The following is a 13,995-nucleotide window of genomic DNA, read 5'->3' as shown; positions in this document are numbered from 1 at the left end:
CTCACCGGACTTTCCCAGCTGGCTTCACTCACGGGACTTTCCACTCCAGCTTCACTCACGGGACTTTCACCTAGCTTCACTCACTAGGGTTTTCTAGCCTGGCTTCACTCACGGGACTTTCCCACCGCCTGGCTTCACTCACGGGACTTATCACCTCTGGCTTCACTCACGGGACTTTCCACATCCGGTCCAGAGAACGAGCTACCGAGCCCTCTCTGACCACAGTTCGGGGAACGAGCTACCGAGCCCTCTCCGACTTCCATCCGGTACAGAGAACGAGCTCCCGAGCCCTCTCTGACCACAGTCCGGAGAACGAGCTACCGAACCCTCTCCGACTTCCCATGTGCCAAGCTTCCATACTTGGACTTCTCCGTGCCAAGTCTCCATACTTGGACTTTTCCCGTGCCAAGCTCCCTGCTTGGACTTTTCACCATGCCAAAACTCCCTGCTTGGACTTTTCACCATGCCAAACTCCCTGCTTGGACTTTTCCCATGCCAAGCTCCCTGCTTGGACTTTTCCCGTGCCAAGCTCCCTGCTTGGACTTTTCCGAGTCAGGTCAACTCACCTCGGGTCAACCAGGTCAACCTTGACCACGGGTTGCACCCACAATCTCCCAAGCTTGTATCCTTGTAAAACATCAAGATACAACTTTTCTGTTCACGTCAAACATTGTCAAACATAACTCGTCAAACATCAAAACACAACTCGAGTCAAGTCAATTCGAGTCTGGTCAACCAGGTCAACCTTGACCTAAGGTTGCACCAACAGATACTATTAGATGTGCCTAAGTGTATACCATTACTTGACACTTAGTCTATTAAATAAGATTGTGCCCCTTCCGATGGAGAAGATCACACACTCTTAGTTAATTTCCTACAGTCATCCATAATGGATGTTTGATCTAGTGATCCACAAACAAACTCATCCAATATAGAGGAAGGCACTCAGAGCCAACGCGCAAGTTTGTTTGCATCACTTACAAACTGGTAATGGAGACCGTGGAATTTATTTTAAAAATCCCTCTCACACTTAGTTATTTAAGGTGAGAAATTTTAACCTATGCAAGCATACATCATATGCACACACACACACATCACAGTAAATAAAAGCAATAAATTTAGAAATTAATTTCCCAATTATTATGGCATTTTCCATCACTGTCCTCCGTGTGCTCCAACCTTAGCTGCTGCCATCTTTAGCCACCGCCATCGGGTCCAGTCGTCACATCTATCTTGCTTCTTATTCCGCTGCACCTCTGGTCCTCTAATAACACCACGCCTCGCAAGGATACGATCCGCGACAAAAATAAAATTTTACATATATCGATCCTATATTCCACAAAGGAATGTACACGTAATCTAGATCGAAAAAAAAATTCTAAAATCCTAGGACTAATACAGCTCCTGCTATATTAGTCACATACAATCATGCACACACAAAAATAATGCCCTTGACATGTCCAAGGATCCAATCACACATGATATCTATATGTCATAATAGTTGGAGCCTGCAACCACAAAGTTAGCACATCCTGCTATTATCCTACCTAAATTATGTATGACATGTGCATAATCTATTTGAAAACCAAAACACACAGAGGCAAACCCTAGCTCTGATACCAATTGTTGGTTGGTCCTAGGAAGATCGTACCGGTTCCACTATACAAAATATTGTACAAGTGTCGAACCTTTCCTAAACAACCTATTGTGTTCTTTGGAAGTTAAATTAGGAATCGCAAACGGAACTTAACATTATTGATTCCAAATTTAACTTATCTGTTCTTAATGGTTTAGACTTGGATCACAAGCGGAACTTAACACTATTGATTCAAATCCACCTATGTTATAAATTCAATTAAATATTAATTTCTAAAATTGGCTTCCAAGTTAAACATGGTGAGGCACTAGGCCTTCTTGTATATGGGAGCAACCACCACTTCCTAGACAAAGCCTTTTAAGAAAAGCTAATATTTAATTTCCTTACATAACTCTAGGTTTAACCAAAAGGAACAATTGAATCACAAATTTGAAAAATAAAAAGAAAACACAAACTCGAATTACAATTCGAAAAACTAGAATCTAATGTCTCCTGTGTTTGGAATTCTTACAAAGAAAAATAACTAGCATGATGTGGAAAATAATTACTAATTATACCTCTTCTTTGTATGCTAATAACCTCGAGATCTTCTGCCGTATTCCTCGCCTTGCCTTGGACATCGTGTGGGCGACGATCCTCCAAGATGAACACCACCCAAAGCCTTCTTCCTCCTCTAAAATCCGGCCACCACCACAACCAAGGAAAAGAGAGCAAAGGGAAAGGAGAAGGAGAGAGAGCCGGCCACAAGAGGATCACCAACAAGAGAATAAGAATTATTTTTTTTTAATCATGAGGCCTCTCCTCCCCTTCTTTTATATTACTTGCCCAAGACAAATAAGGAAAGACTTTTTACAAAAATTAAAATCATCCTCTTATTTTTCCTTTTCCCTTTTTATTTTTCCTTTTCTTTCCTGTTGATTAATTCAATTATCACTCAATGATGGGTTTAATAGATTGGCCGGCCCCTTACTTGGGCACCAAGCAAGGGTGGCCGGCCCCCTTAAAAGGAAGGAAATAACTTTGTAAAAATTTTATAAGCAAAGAAGGAAACCTCTTATAAAATTTTACAAGCTCTCTTATTAATTTCCCAATGTGGATGTTAAAAAAAAAAGAAAGTTTTAAAAATTAAAACCAAATTTTAAAATTTAAAACTTCTCTTCTAAAATTTCTTTTTTTAACATGGTTACAAAAATAGAAAATTTACAATTTTAAAACTTCTCTTCCGTTTTCCTTGAAATCATGAGGATGGTTAAAAAAGAAAAGTTTTAAAACTTTTAAATTTTCTTTTAAACCATGTGGCCTAATTCAGATAAAGAAAGTTTTATATTTTAAAATCTCTCTTTTAAAATTTTTAGATATCTACAAAGAGAAGATTTTAAAAATTCAAAACACCCCTCCTTATTTGAAATATGTGGTCGGCACCCTTCACACTTCTTGTGGTCGACCACCTTAAGGAGATTATGGTCGGCCCCTTTGGCTTGGTCACCAAGCCATGGGCCGACCCCTTCTTGGACACCAAGATGGGCTTTTCATGAGTGGATTAGAGGCATTAATGAGGCTACGACAGGAACCTAGAGGAGAAATTAGTTTTGGCCTTCCGACGAGCTTGAGTATTCCGTGTTCGCCCCGAACACACAACTCAAATTCATCAATAATAACTCATTCTACTAGAGAGTTATTATTGCACTACCGCACCAATCCCAATTACATTATGGGCTCCTTCTTATCATGAGTGTGTTAGTCTCCCTATGTTTAAGATAACAAATGTCCACCAATTAAGTAAGTTACTGACAACTCACTTAATTAATATCTAGCTCCAAGAGTAGTACCACTCAACCTCATTGTCATGTCGGACTAAGTCCACCTGCAGAGTTTAACATGACAATCCTTATGAGCTCCTCTTGGGGGCATTCTCAACCTAGATAACTTGGACACAATTTCCTTCTATAATCAACAACACACACTATAAGTAATATCATTTTCCAACTTATCGGGCCTATCAATTTATCGAGCTAAATCTCACCCTTTGATAAGTTAAAGAAATAAATACTAAATATATGTGATTGTTATTATATTAGGATTAATAGCACACACTTTCATAATAACTAAGGTATAGTTCTTTTATTAAGTCAGTATAAAAAAAACTTACTTAAAATGGTCCTACTCAATACACTTAAAGTGTACTAGTGTAATTTATTAGTCAAGATAAACTAATACCTAATTACACTACGACTATTCCAATGGTTTGTTCCTTTCCATCTTAGTCATGAGCAACTGTTTATAATTTATAAAGAACTGATAACATGATCTTCTGTGTGTGACACCACACACCATGTTATCTACAATATAAATTAATTGAACAACTACACTTAACAAATAAAATGTAGACATTTGACCAATGTGATTCTTTTATTTCAAAAATAAATGTTTGCAAAACTTAGGCTTTTAGTATACACTCTAATAGAGTCGAGTGGGCGCGAAGCTCGTGAACTTAGTGTAGAGTGGGACGAGTGCCAACTGAGAGACAAGTGTTAGGCTGAGCGGCGAGTGAAACATGAACGATGAGTGCCAAGCAGAATGGAGAGTGAAACGAGTGTGAGTGTCGGGCAGAGTGGCTAGTGAGACTAAAATAGTGAGTGTCAGGCAGAGCAACGAGTGAAACGAGTGTGACTATCAGGAAGAGTGGCGAGTAAGACGCGAATGGTGAGTGCTAGGCAGAGCAGCGAGTGAAACGAGTGTGAGTGTCGGGCAAAGTGGAGACTTAAACGAGTGTGAGTGCCGGGCAGAGGAGCAAACCTGACCAACTAGTCATTGTGCCCCGACCGAGAGGTCGTTCATCACGAGAGCCCAACTGAATAGTCGTTGGTCATGAGAGCCCGACCATGAGATAGTTGGTCGCGAGAGTCATGCTCACTTATAACTTGCACTAGAGCGAAAGTCTGGAAAGTCGACCAGGAGGTCATTGGTCACGAGAGCCATGGTCTCTTATAACTCACAATGGGGCAAGAGTCTGGAAGCCAACCAGGATGTCGTTGGTCGCGAGAGCCATGCTTGCTTATAACTCGCACTAGGGCTAGAGTCTGGAAAGCCGACCGAAAGGTCGTTAGTTGCGAGAGTCATGCTTGCTTATAACTCGCACTGGGGCAAGTGTTTAGAAAGTCGACCGGGAGATTGATAGTCACGAGAGCCCTACTTGCTTATAACTTGGACTGAGCCGAGAGTCTGGAAAGCCAACTGGAAGGTTGATGGTGATACTCCGGTCTGAGACCGGTGCCGATACTCAGGTCCATGACCAGTGGCGATACTCCGATTCGAGACCGGTGGTCATACTCTGGTCTGAGACCAATGGTAATACTCCGGTCCGAGACTAGTGGTGATACTCCGGTCTGAAACCGGTGGTGATACTCTAGTCCGAGACTAGTGGTGATACTCCGGTCTGAAACTGGTGGCAATACTCTGATCTAAAACTGGTGGCGATACTCTGGTCCGAGATCAGTGGCGATACTTCCAACGTCTTCCATCTTCACGTTCCTGAATAGGCGGAGGAGATTCCCAGAGATGGTGCCAAATTGATCCTGTCCGGAAGCTGAATCAGATGAAGGTCGACCAAGGTGGCGTCGGAGTTGAAGGAGCGGCGACTTTGACACACCCTATATGTGTGCGTCGGAAACTTGGACTCCCACGTGAAATCAGGGGACAGTGATAACGGAACTGGTGGTACTTGCGTCCTACACACACCCAGACAAGCACATGGAGTGTTAGAGACCCAAAAATCACGGAAGGGGTCTCTGGCACAAGTCCTCCGACGCTCAAGTTAGATCCTTTTTCCGACGAAGCATTGTACGAAGGAAGGAAGAAAAAGGAACTGTTAAAGATGCGTGCGGATGTGCGCGTACCTGGCCAATAAAGAGGACCCCATTTTTACACAACTCTGCCTAACTTTTAAGCCTGTATGTTACCAAAGAATGTAGGGTGTTAGGATGTATCGGGTGAGGAAGGATGTCTTGCAGCCTCCCACTGGTAGGAGGAAGGTTCCGCTCTTAGTGTGTGGTGGAACACTAGAATATTTCCTAACTCATGGTATTTATTCTCTGATAATTATTCTCTGACACTGTTGTCGCTTAGTGTTATTCGTCCTACATAGGTTTTGTAGGATCGAAAAGAATTTGGATATCTCCACAATTGCATGATATTGTCCACTTTGGGCCAAGCCCTCATGGTTTTGCTCTTGGGCTCTCCCCAAAAGGCCTCACGCCAATGGAGATATCTTTTCTCTTATAAACCCATGATCTTTCCCATGTGTTTCCAATATGGGACTATGTTTGCAACCTTGCAACCCCAACAATCCCCCCCTCAAACAAAGGACCATAGGCTACCCACGTCCGATCCTTGACCCACCAGGTCTTCCTGCCCCTCGGTCCACCCGACCTACTAGGACTTCCTTGCCTAGTCGCAACTAGGACTTCCTGCCTGGTGTCTGGTCCTCTTGATCCCAACATAGGAGCCCTCACTTTCTTTGTTCGAGGTCAATATTGTACCCACATGGCTCAATCAGACCATAGCTCTTGTGCACAGTCGGCAGTTAAACCTTCTAGCGGTCCAGGCTCTGATACCAATTGTAGGATCGAAAAGAATTTGGATATCTCCACAATTACATGATATTGTCTACTTTGGGCCAAGCCCTCATGGTTTTGCTCTTGGGCTCTCCCCAAAAGGCCTCACGCCAATGGAAATATCTTTTCTCTTATAAACCCATGATCTTTCCCATGTGTTTCCAATATGGGACTATGATTGCAACCTTGTAACCCCAACAGGTTTAACCATAGATAGCTTGAGATGATTGCTCAAATGTGGTGCAAGGACTGAGTCTTGATGCCCTACCCCGTGTACTGCCGACCTGGGGCTATCAAGGGACTACGCTCGATCGAGATGAAGAGAATGAGCTGTGCAAAATCGGTCGGGAATCATCTGAGACTATAACTGAGGACTAAGCCTGCATGACCCGATTGGCGCAGAATCGATCGAGGATTATATTATCTGGTATATGTGCCAAGGCCATATGTAGAGACTGAGCTTGGATAACCTGAGCAATAGGTAGCCCGCCAAGAACTAGTTAAAACCCCTCCTAGGTCTCAGCCCTGAGGACCCGACCTGTCTGTGACCAACTAAGAATTATACGGAGGGTGAAGCAGGGAAGTTGAACCGCCACCTCCCCTTGACTGTTGACTGGCACGTCCTCTTGACGATTGACTTTTTGACATTATCGGGTCCCTCATTTACACACCGTATCACCGATCATGAGAGTAATTGTGGGCCTTCGTTCGAGGGAAGGATTGTTCGGTATTTAATCAAAGTCCTACATTGGAAAAATTTGAAAAAGATCATGAATTTAAAAGGATAAAAGATATCTTTATTGGCATGAATCCTTTTGGAAAGAGCCTAAAAGCAAAGCCATGAGGGCTTAGACCTAAAGTGGATAATATCACACTATTTATAGATATATGAACATCTTATCGGCACAACAGTTGCTTTGCAAGTAATGGCCCGTCAGGTAATTCAATATTGATTGGGAATTTGTGTGTGTGTGATTTTATTTTTGTTGTTATACGCTTGTGTTTATCTCATGTCTATAAGCACACATTTTCTACCACCTCTCAACTGGTCAGTAGTCATCATCTCTATGTTGTCTTACTAATTTAGTAATGAGTGATTTTCTTGTCGAAATAGTAATTGGTATATGTATCTAATGTCTTTGTTATTGCTCTCCTATATCTGGATGAAATGAGTGTGAGCAAACTCATGGAAAGTGAAAAGATATCAGGTCAAGCTGATAATGGTCATAAATGAGTTAGATCCAATATCATCTAATCCTTCGAATAGACAACATAATGAAACAACTCTTATTAAAGCTAAATATTATTAGTAAATTTCAAATTCGGACTAAAGTATGTCCCTTAAAATAGTCATAACATTGTATGTTTTGACCATTAAGGGATGTGTGCAAGTGCTGGTTCAGAGAAGCTTCTTTGAGTCTAATTTTTCGTCTCACTCCTTTCCCATGGTTATATTTCAACTACTCAATGAACCTGAGTGATATGTTTTCCTCATGACTTTTGTTTATTATTAACAATATTTAAGTTGAAAATATTCATTCTTTCTAATGAAAATTATGTTTCCTTCTATTTTAATATCCTTTACAAAATTTCTTTGTGCTTAATTTATGTTGAGAATAGTATACCTATTTTTTGGTTTGTTGTATTAAACCTATTGCCTCATTCCCAAAATAAAACATGTGTCACGGACAGTGAACAAAATCTTCAGACTACATGAACTAATACTTTCGAGTAATGATGCCACTATATTTACATGTATACTTGTTTTTCAAAAAGTATCTAAACCTATTACAATAAAACCTGTTCCTTATACAATCCATATATTTTCATTGATCTGTCTTTTTCTTCACATTTTCAAAACCTATTATTTATGCTCATGGTGCTTCCAGGATCCATACATATTGTTCTGGGATATTCACAATACAGTTGGGATTGTATACCAGTAAGTTCTTATCATCTGTTCTTGTCTTACATGAAAAAGATTTTGTTGTGAAATTTATTGATTAGATTCATCTGAGTCCTTTCATGTTACAATCAAAGTGAAACACTATTTAGAATTTATTGACTCGGAATTCTTTTTACATATAGACTTAGATATCTTAAATCTATCAACAAAGAGAGATGAATGAAGATACTATGAATAGGATAATGAGGGAAGAGGAGCTTTTGCTTTTTCCTGTGATTGTTGTGAAATGTTAGGATTTTTCATCTATCTCGTAAATACTTCTTTTCAACATCAACACTCCAACATAAGTCAATCACGCGTAAAAATTTGTGGAGACAATTGTGTTACATATTTTGGATTCTCATTCATTACATTAACTTGCTCTCAAGTCTGAGTAGCATAATTGTCATGTATCCGTCAGAAAATATTATTAATAGCATAAAACAGGGAATGATTAAAATAGAGGAGCTTATATACTCTTATGTGATTGTTGAGATATGTGTCTCGATAACCATGTGACACACTATACATCACTATGGACATACAATCTGAATGTACATTGATCACATGCAATGTTTTTACTCAAGATATGCATGTGTGTCACGAACAATCATAACAAACAAGAAAAAAGTCACTTAGCAATGATAACAATGCTCAATGATCATGGGAGATTACTAGAAAAGATGAACTAAAAGTATTACTATCTAAATCAACACATCCACGATCCTTCGAGCTACGTCGTTTGGTTCCTCCACCGCAGTCGTTACAGGCGACATCGATGCGATCATGACCCGGGATGCCCTTGATGGCGTCCGTGTCTTCACGGCGGGCACTAGAGAGCCCGTGTTCCTCAGGAAACAACATGAACAGAGAATCTTAACAACCAGGTTTCTAGGCACTAACGTTTTGTTTGCTTGTTTTAGTGTGTGCAAGATCAAAGGAAAACCTTTTCTCATAGTAAAAAGTCTTGTTCCAATCAATAACCAAGCCACCATTGCCAACACGCTCTCTTTACAATTTTTAGACATGAGCAATCCTACTGTCAAATATTTTGAGGAGGAAGTCTCAATTCATGCATCTTTTACTCTTCAAGTTTTGGTGGTTCACATTTGATATGCTGGGTTCATCCTATTGGACTCATTTTGTTTCTTTTATATCTACATGCAATAGCTTGAAGGGAAGAGATGTGGAAAGTTAATCTTACTTTGGCCTTTGTGCTTCCTTCTCCCATTGCAAAATATATTAAAGAACTTTGTTGCCTAATTTCCCAACTTTGTTGCTTCCTGGTATGAAAGCGCATTAACATGTTAGTTAATCTAACCTGCAAGCTAATCACCCCTCGAGTTATTCTCCTATAGTTTTGGTCCTCCATAGACCGTAAGATTAGAGTTTTCCCATGGTCTTTCATTTGGCCAGTTCTTTCGATGTGACAGAACAATCTACTTATCAGTTTGACTGTGCGAGCTTGTTTATCCAAAGCATTGGTCTGGAGTTGGTTCAAGATCATCGAGATGGTAACAACATTGTGCTCTTGGTACACATCCCAAGCATGCCATATCATTGTGCCCTCGTTGCATATCCCAAGCATGCCGGATAGGGCGGTAAAAGAACCAATGGTTCAAAAATAAGTTTGGTGTTCAATTTAATATAGAGTTATTTATGTTCGTTCAATACACACAATTTTAATTAATTGGACATGCTTCAATAACTTATGAATAAATTTGAACAAGTATATTGGTGAATAATGATCATCAATAACTTTTTTATAAACATGTTAAATAAATAAAATAAAATAAAATAAGTTTAAATTATTAAATTTTATAACTAATTGAATAAGTTTCAAGTAATAAATAAGGTTGTTCTTGTGTAATAATAGTACCACGGTAGGACACTTTTTTAGTTTCCCAAATATTTAAGGATCGAGTTTAAATCTCGATGAATTAACGGATGAATTTTCTCTAATGGACGGTTGATCTAAGAACACTAGACTGATGGACCGATGGAAAATTTTCATGGTTGGATTGATCATCCCAGGATTAGTCCGCGAAAGTTGAATACTTGATACCAACTAAATTGAGAACTTGATAACATTTAAAGGAACCAACCTCAAGCCAAACTCTGACTCCCATGGTGTAGCCAAATTGGTATTCGGGTGATACAGTACATGATTTATCTTTCTTGGGCAGAGTGAAATCTTTTTTTCTAACCAAATTAAACAAATAAACTACCCTAAATAACCTAATCAAATTTAAAATTTTAATTAAATTACTTTAAAATTCATCTAAGAAAACATCAATTTATTCAATTCTAATTTTAAAATTTCTTATTCAAAAACTGTAAATTAATAATTAAATCATTAAAAAATCAATAATTTTTATGTGTTTTGTATTTATTTTTAAATATATAAAATTTTAAGATTTAATTTCATGGACTGTAATTAATAATTTAAAAATAAACTTAATTTAATATAAAAAATTAATTTAACTTGGTCGGGTGCGTCGAACCCCTACAAAAGTGCAACACAGGGATGACATGTGAAGGATCCAGTAGCAAGCTATTGTAATGATCCCTCCCCAAAACAAAAATTAATTTAATATCATAGTGAACCAATGGTCCACGTATCAGATATTAAACTGACAAAAACAGATACTACACTTGATCTTAGCCAAAAGGCCGAGAAAGGTATGAATAAAATAGAACCATAACCTTTTCTTTTATAGCACTAGTTCCACTCTGTCAATAAAAACAAACGATATGGGACTAAATTCTAAACCCTAAACTCTAAACTTCATTTAGTATAAAAGGCCATTACAGTAGTTTTTTTTTTTTTTTTGCAAGAAGAGGCGAGAGTACAAGTCCACCTGGTCTAAATGGCCATTAGAGTTTTTTTTAAGAAGAGGCGAGACTACATTGCAAACCGTGATATTTCTCAAGTCTCCCTCTCCTTGGTCGCGGAAAAGAAAGGAGAGTCTTGTTGCTTTCGATTTGTTTTGGAGGCAGTTAAGGTTTGTTGCTTCGCCACTGCAACTGCGTCGACGAGCAGGACCTCTCCTCCGTCGCTCACCCTCTCATCGCCTCGCTCCCTCATAAGCTGATCGAATTTTCCGCCGAAGCCGTTTGTGGACCTCTCCTCCATCGCTCACCCTCTTTCCGCCTCGCTCCTTCATAAGGTGATCCAATTCTCCGCCAAAGCCGTTTGTGGGTTTGATCCCCCGATTCGCTCGGCTCGTCGCTAGGAGTTGCATAACAACAATTTAGGTATGTGTTACAAATATTTTTAAATGATTTTAATAATTTAAATTAATTTTAATAAAATTTTAATGATTTTGACCAAGTAATATTTTAATATAAGAGTATTATATAAATAATAAATTTGATTAAAATTAAATAATTGATTTGGTAGTAGTAGATATAAGTGTTGGTTGCTACTCGGAAAACCTATAGGTTCCACTGTACAAAAATTTTGTACAAAGGTCTGAACCTTTTCCTAGCTACCATGTGTTCTTTTAAATTAAATTTTGGATCGCCTGCGGAACTTAACACGTTTGATCCAAAACTTAATCTATTTGTTCTTTTAGGTTTTGACTTGGATCTCCTGCGGAACTTAACACGTTCGACCCAAGTCTCCTTAAGTTATTAATTCCATTAAATATTAATTTCCATAATTGGTTCCCAGTACTGACGTGGCGAGGCACATGGCCTTCTTGGATATGGGAGCAACCACCACCGACTAGACAAAACCTTTTATAGAAAGCTAATATTTAATTTCCTAAAATAACTTTAGGTTAACCAAAGAGAACAATCAAATCACAAGGAAAAGAAAATACAAAAGAACACAACATCGAAAAACATATTCAAAATTCTAGAACGTAAGCCTCTTGTATTTGGTATTATTTCCATAAATAACTAGCATGATGCGGAAAGAAAAAATTACTAGTTATACCTTGTAGAAAAAAAACCTCTTGATCTTCTACCGTATTCCTCTTCTAACCTCGAACGTTGTGTGGGCAACGATCTTCCGAGATGAGAAACCACCAACCACCTTCTTCTCCTCCAAGCAAGGTTCGGCCACAAAGGAAAAACTTCACCAAGGAGGAAAACCAAAATACTAACCAAGCTCCAAGAGATGCTAGATTTCTCTCCTTCTTCTTCTTCTTCTCCGAGTAGTATCCGGCCACCACAAGAGCTCCAATGGAAGAGAAGGGTTCGGCCACCACAAGAGGAAGAGAGGGAGAGGATGGCCGGCCACACCAAGGAACAAAAGAGGGAGAGGAATAATAGATGTTGTGTCTCATGAAGGCACCCCTACCCCTTCTTTTATATTCCTTGGCCTAGGCAAATTAGGAAATTTAATTACAATAAAATTTCCTCAATTTCCTTGACATGATTTAATTGATAAAAATAAAATAAAATTTCCCAAATTACAATCTCATGGCCGGCCACATCATTGGAGAACAAATTGGACAAGTTTTAATCAACAATTAAAACTTCCTAATTTGTTTCCGAAATTTTAAAAAATAAAATTTCTCTTTAAAATCTCTTCATGGTTGATAAAAGGAAATTTCTATAATTTTAATTTTATCAACATGTGAATAATTTTTAAAGAGAAAATAAAACATCTCTCCAATCTACAAATAAGGAAAGAGATCTAATCTCTTTCTTTAATCTTTTGTAGATCTTTTACAAGAGAGATATTTTAATTTTAATTCTCTTTAAATTATATCTTCCACATAATAATAAAAATTAAAATTAAATTTCTTTTTTAATTTAATTTGGCCGGCCCCACTAGCTTGGGTTCAAGCTAGGGCCGGCCACCCAATTTTATACCTAGGCCGGCCCTAGCTTGGTTCCCAAGCTAGCTTGGCCGGCCCCTATTGGGTGGGTATAGAAGGTGGGTATAGGTGGGTATAGAACTCTATAAATAAGAGGCTACGATAGGGACCGAGAGGAGGAATTGGTTTTGGTCTCCCTATAAAATTAAGCATCCCGTGTTCGCCCCGAACACACAACTTAATTTTATCAATGATAATTCATTCCACTAGAGAACTATCATTGAACTACCGCACCAATCCCAAATTACATTTTTGGGCTCCTTCTTATTATGAGTGTGTTAGTCTCCCTGTGTTTAAGATATCGAATGTCCACTAATTAAGTGAGTTACTGACAACTCATTTAATTAATATCTAAGTCCAAGAGTAGTACCACTCAACCTTATTATCATGTCGGACTAAGTCCACCTGCAGGGTTTAACATAACAATCCTTATGAGCTCCTCTTGAGGACATTCTCAACCTAGATCACTAGGACACAGTTTCCTTCTATAATCAACAATACACACTATAAGTGATATCATTTCCCAACTTATCGGGCTTATTGATTCATCGAACTAAATCTCACCCATTGATAAATTAAAGAAATAAATATCAAATATATGTGCTTGTTATTATATTAGGATTAAGAGCACACACTTCCATAATAACTGAGGTCTTTGTTTCTTTATAAAGTCAGTATAAAAGAAACGACCTCTAATGGTCCTACTCAATACACTCTAAGTGTACTAGTGTAATTATATAGTTAAGATAAACTAATACCTAATTACACTACGACCTTCCAATGGTTTGTTCCTTTCCATTATGGCCTTGAGTTACTGTTTATAATTTATAAGGTACTGATAACATGATCCTCTGTGTGTGACACCACACACCATGTTATCTACAATATAAATTAATTGAACAACTACATTTATCATAAATGTAGACATTTGACCAATGTGATTCTTATTTCTAGATAAATGTTTATACCAAAAGCTAGGCTTTTAGTATACACTCTAACAATCTCCCA

General features: G+C 38.5%; 1 non-coding gene across 1 annotated transcript; it reads right to left on the bottom strand.

Annotated features, from left to right (window-relative positions):
• Positions 1 to 10,643: 10,643 nt before the first annotated feature.
• Positions 10,644 to 10,841, bottom strand: LOC122044814. Its single transcript, XR_006129813.1, has one exon. It is a non-coding gene; the product is annotated as a U2 spliceosomal RNA (small nuclear RNA).
• Between the last annotated feature and the right edge of the window lie 3,154 nt (positions 10,842 to 13,995).

Source organism: Zingiber officinale, chromosome 2A (genome assembly GCF_018446385.1).
Source record: "Zingiber officinale cultivar Zhangliang chromosome 2A, Zo_v1.1, whole genome shotgun sequence".
NCBI classification, from domain to species: domain Eukaryota; kingdom Viridiplantae; phylum Streptophyta; class Magnoliopsida; order Zingiberales; family Zingiberaceae; genus Zingiber; species Zingiber officinale.
This window is presented reverse-complemented; position numbering and strand designations above follow the sequence as displayed.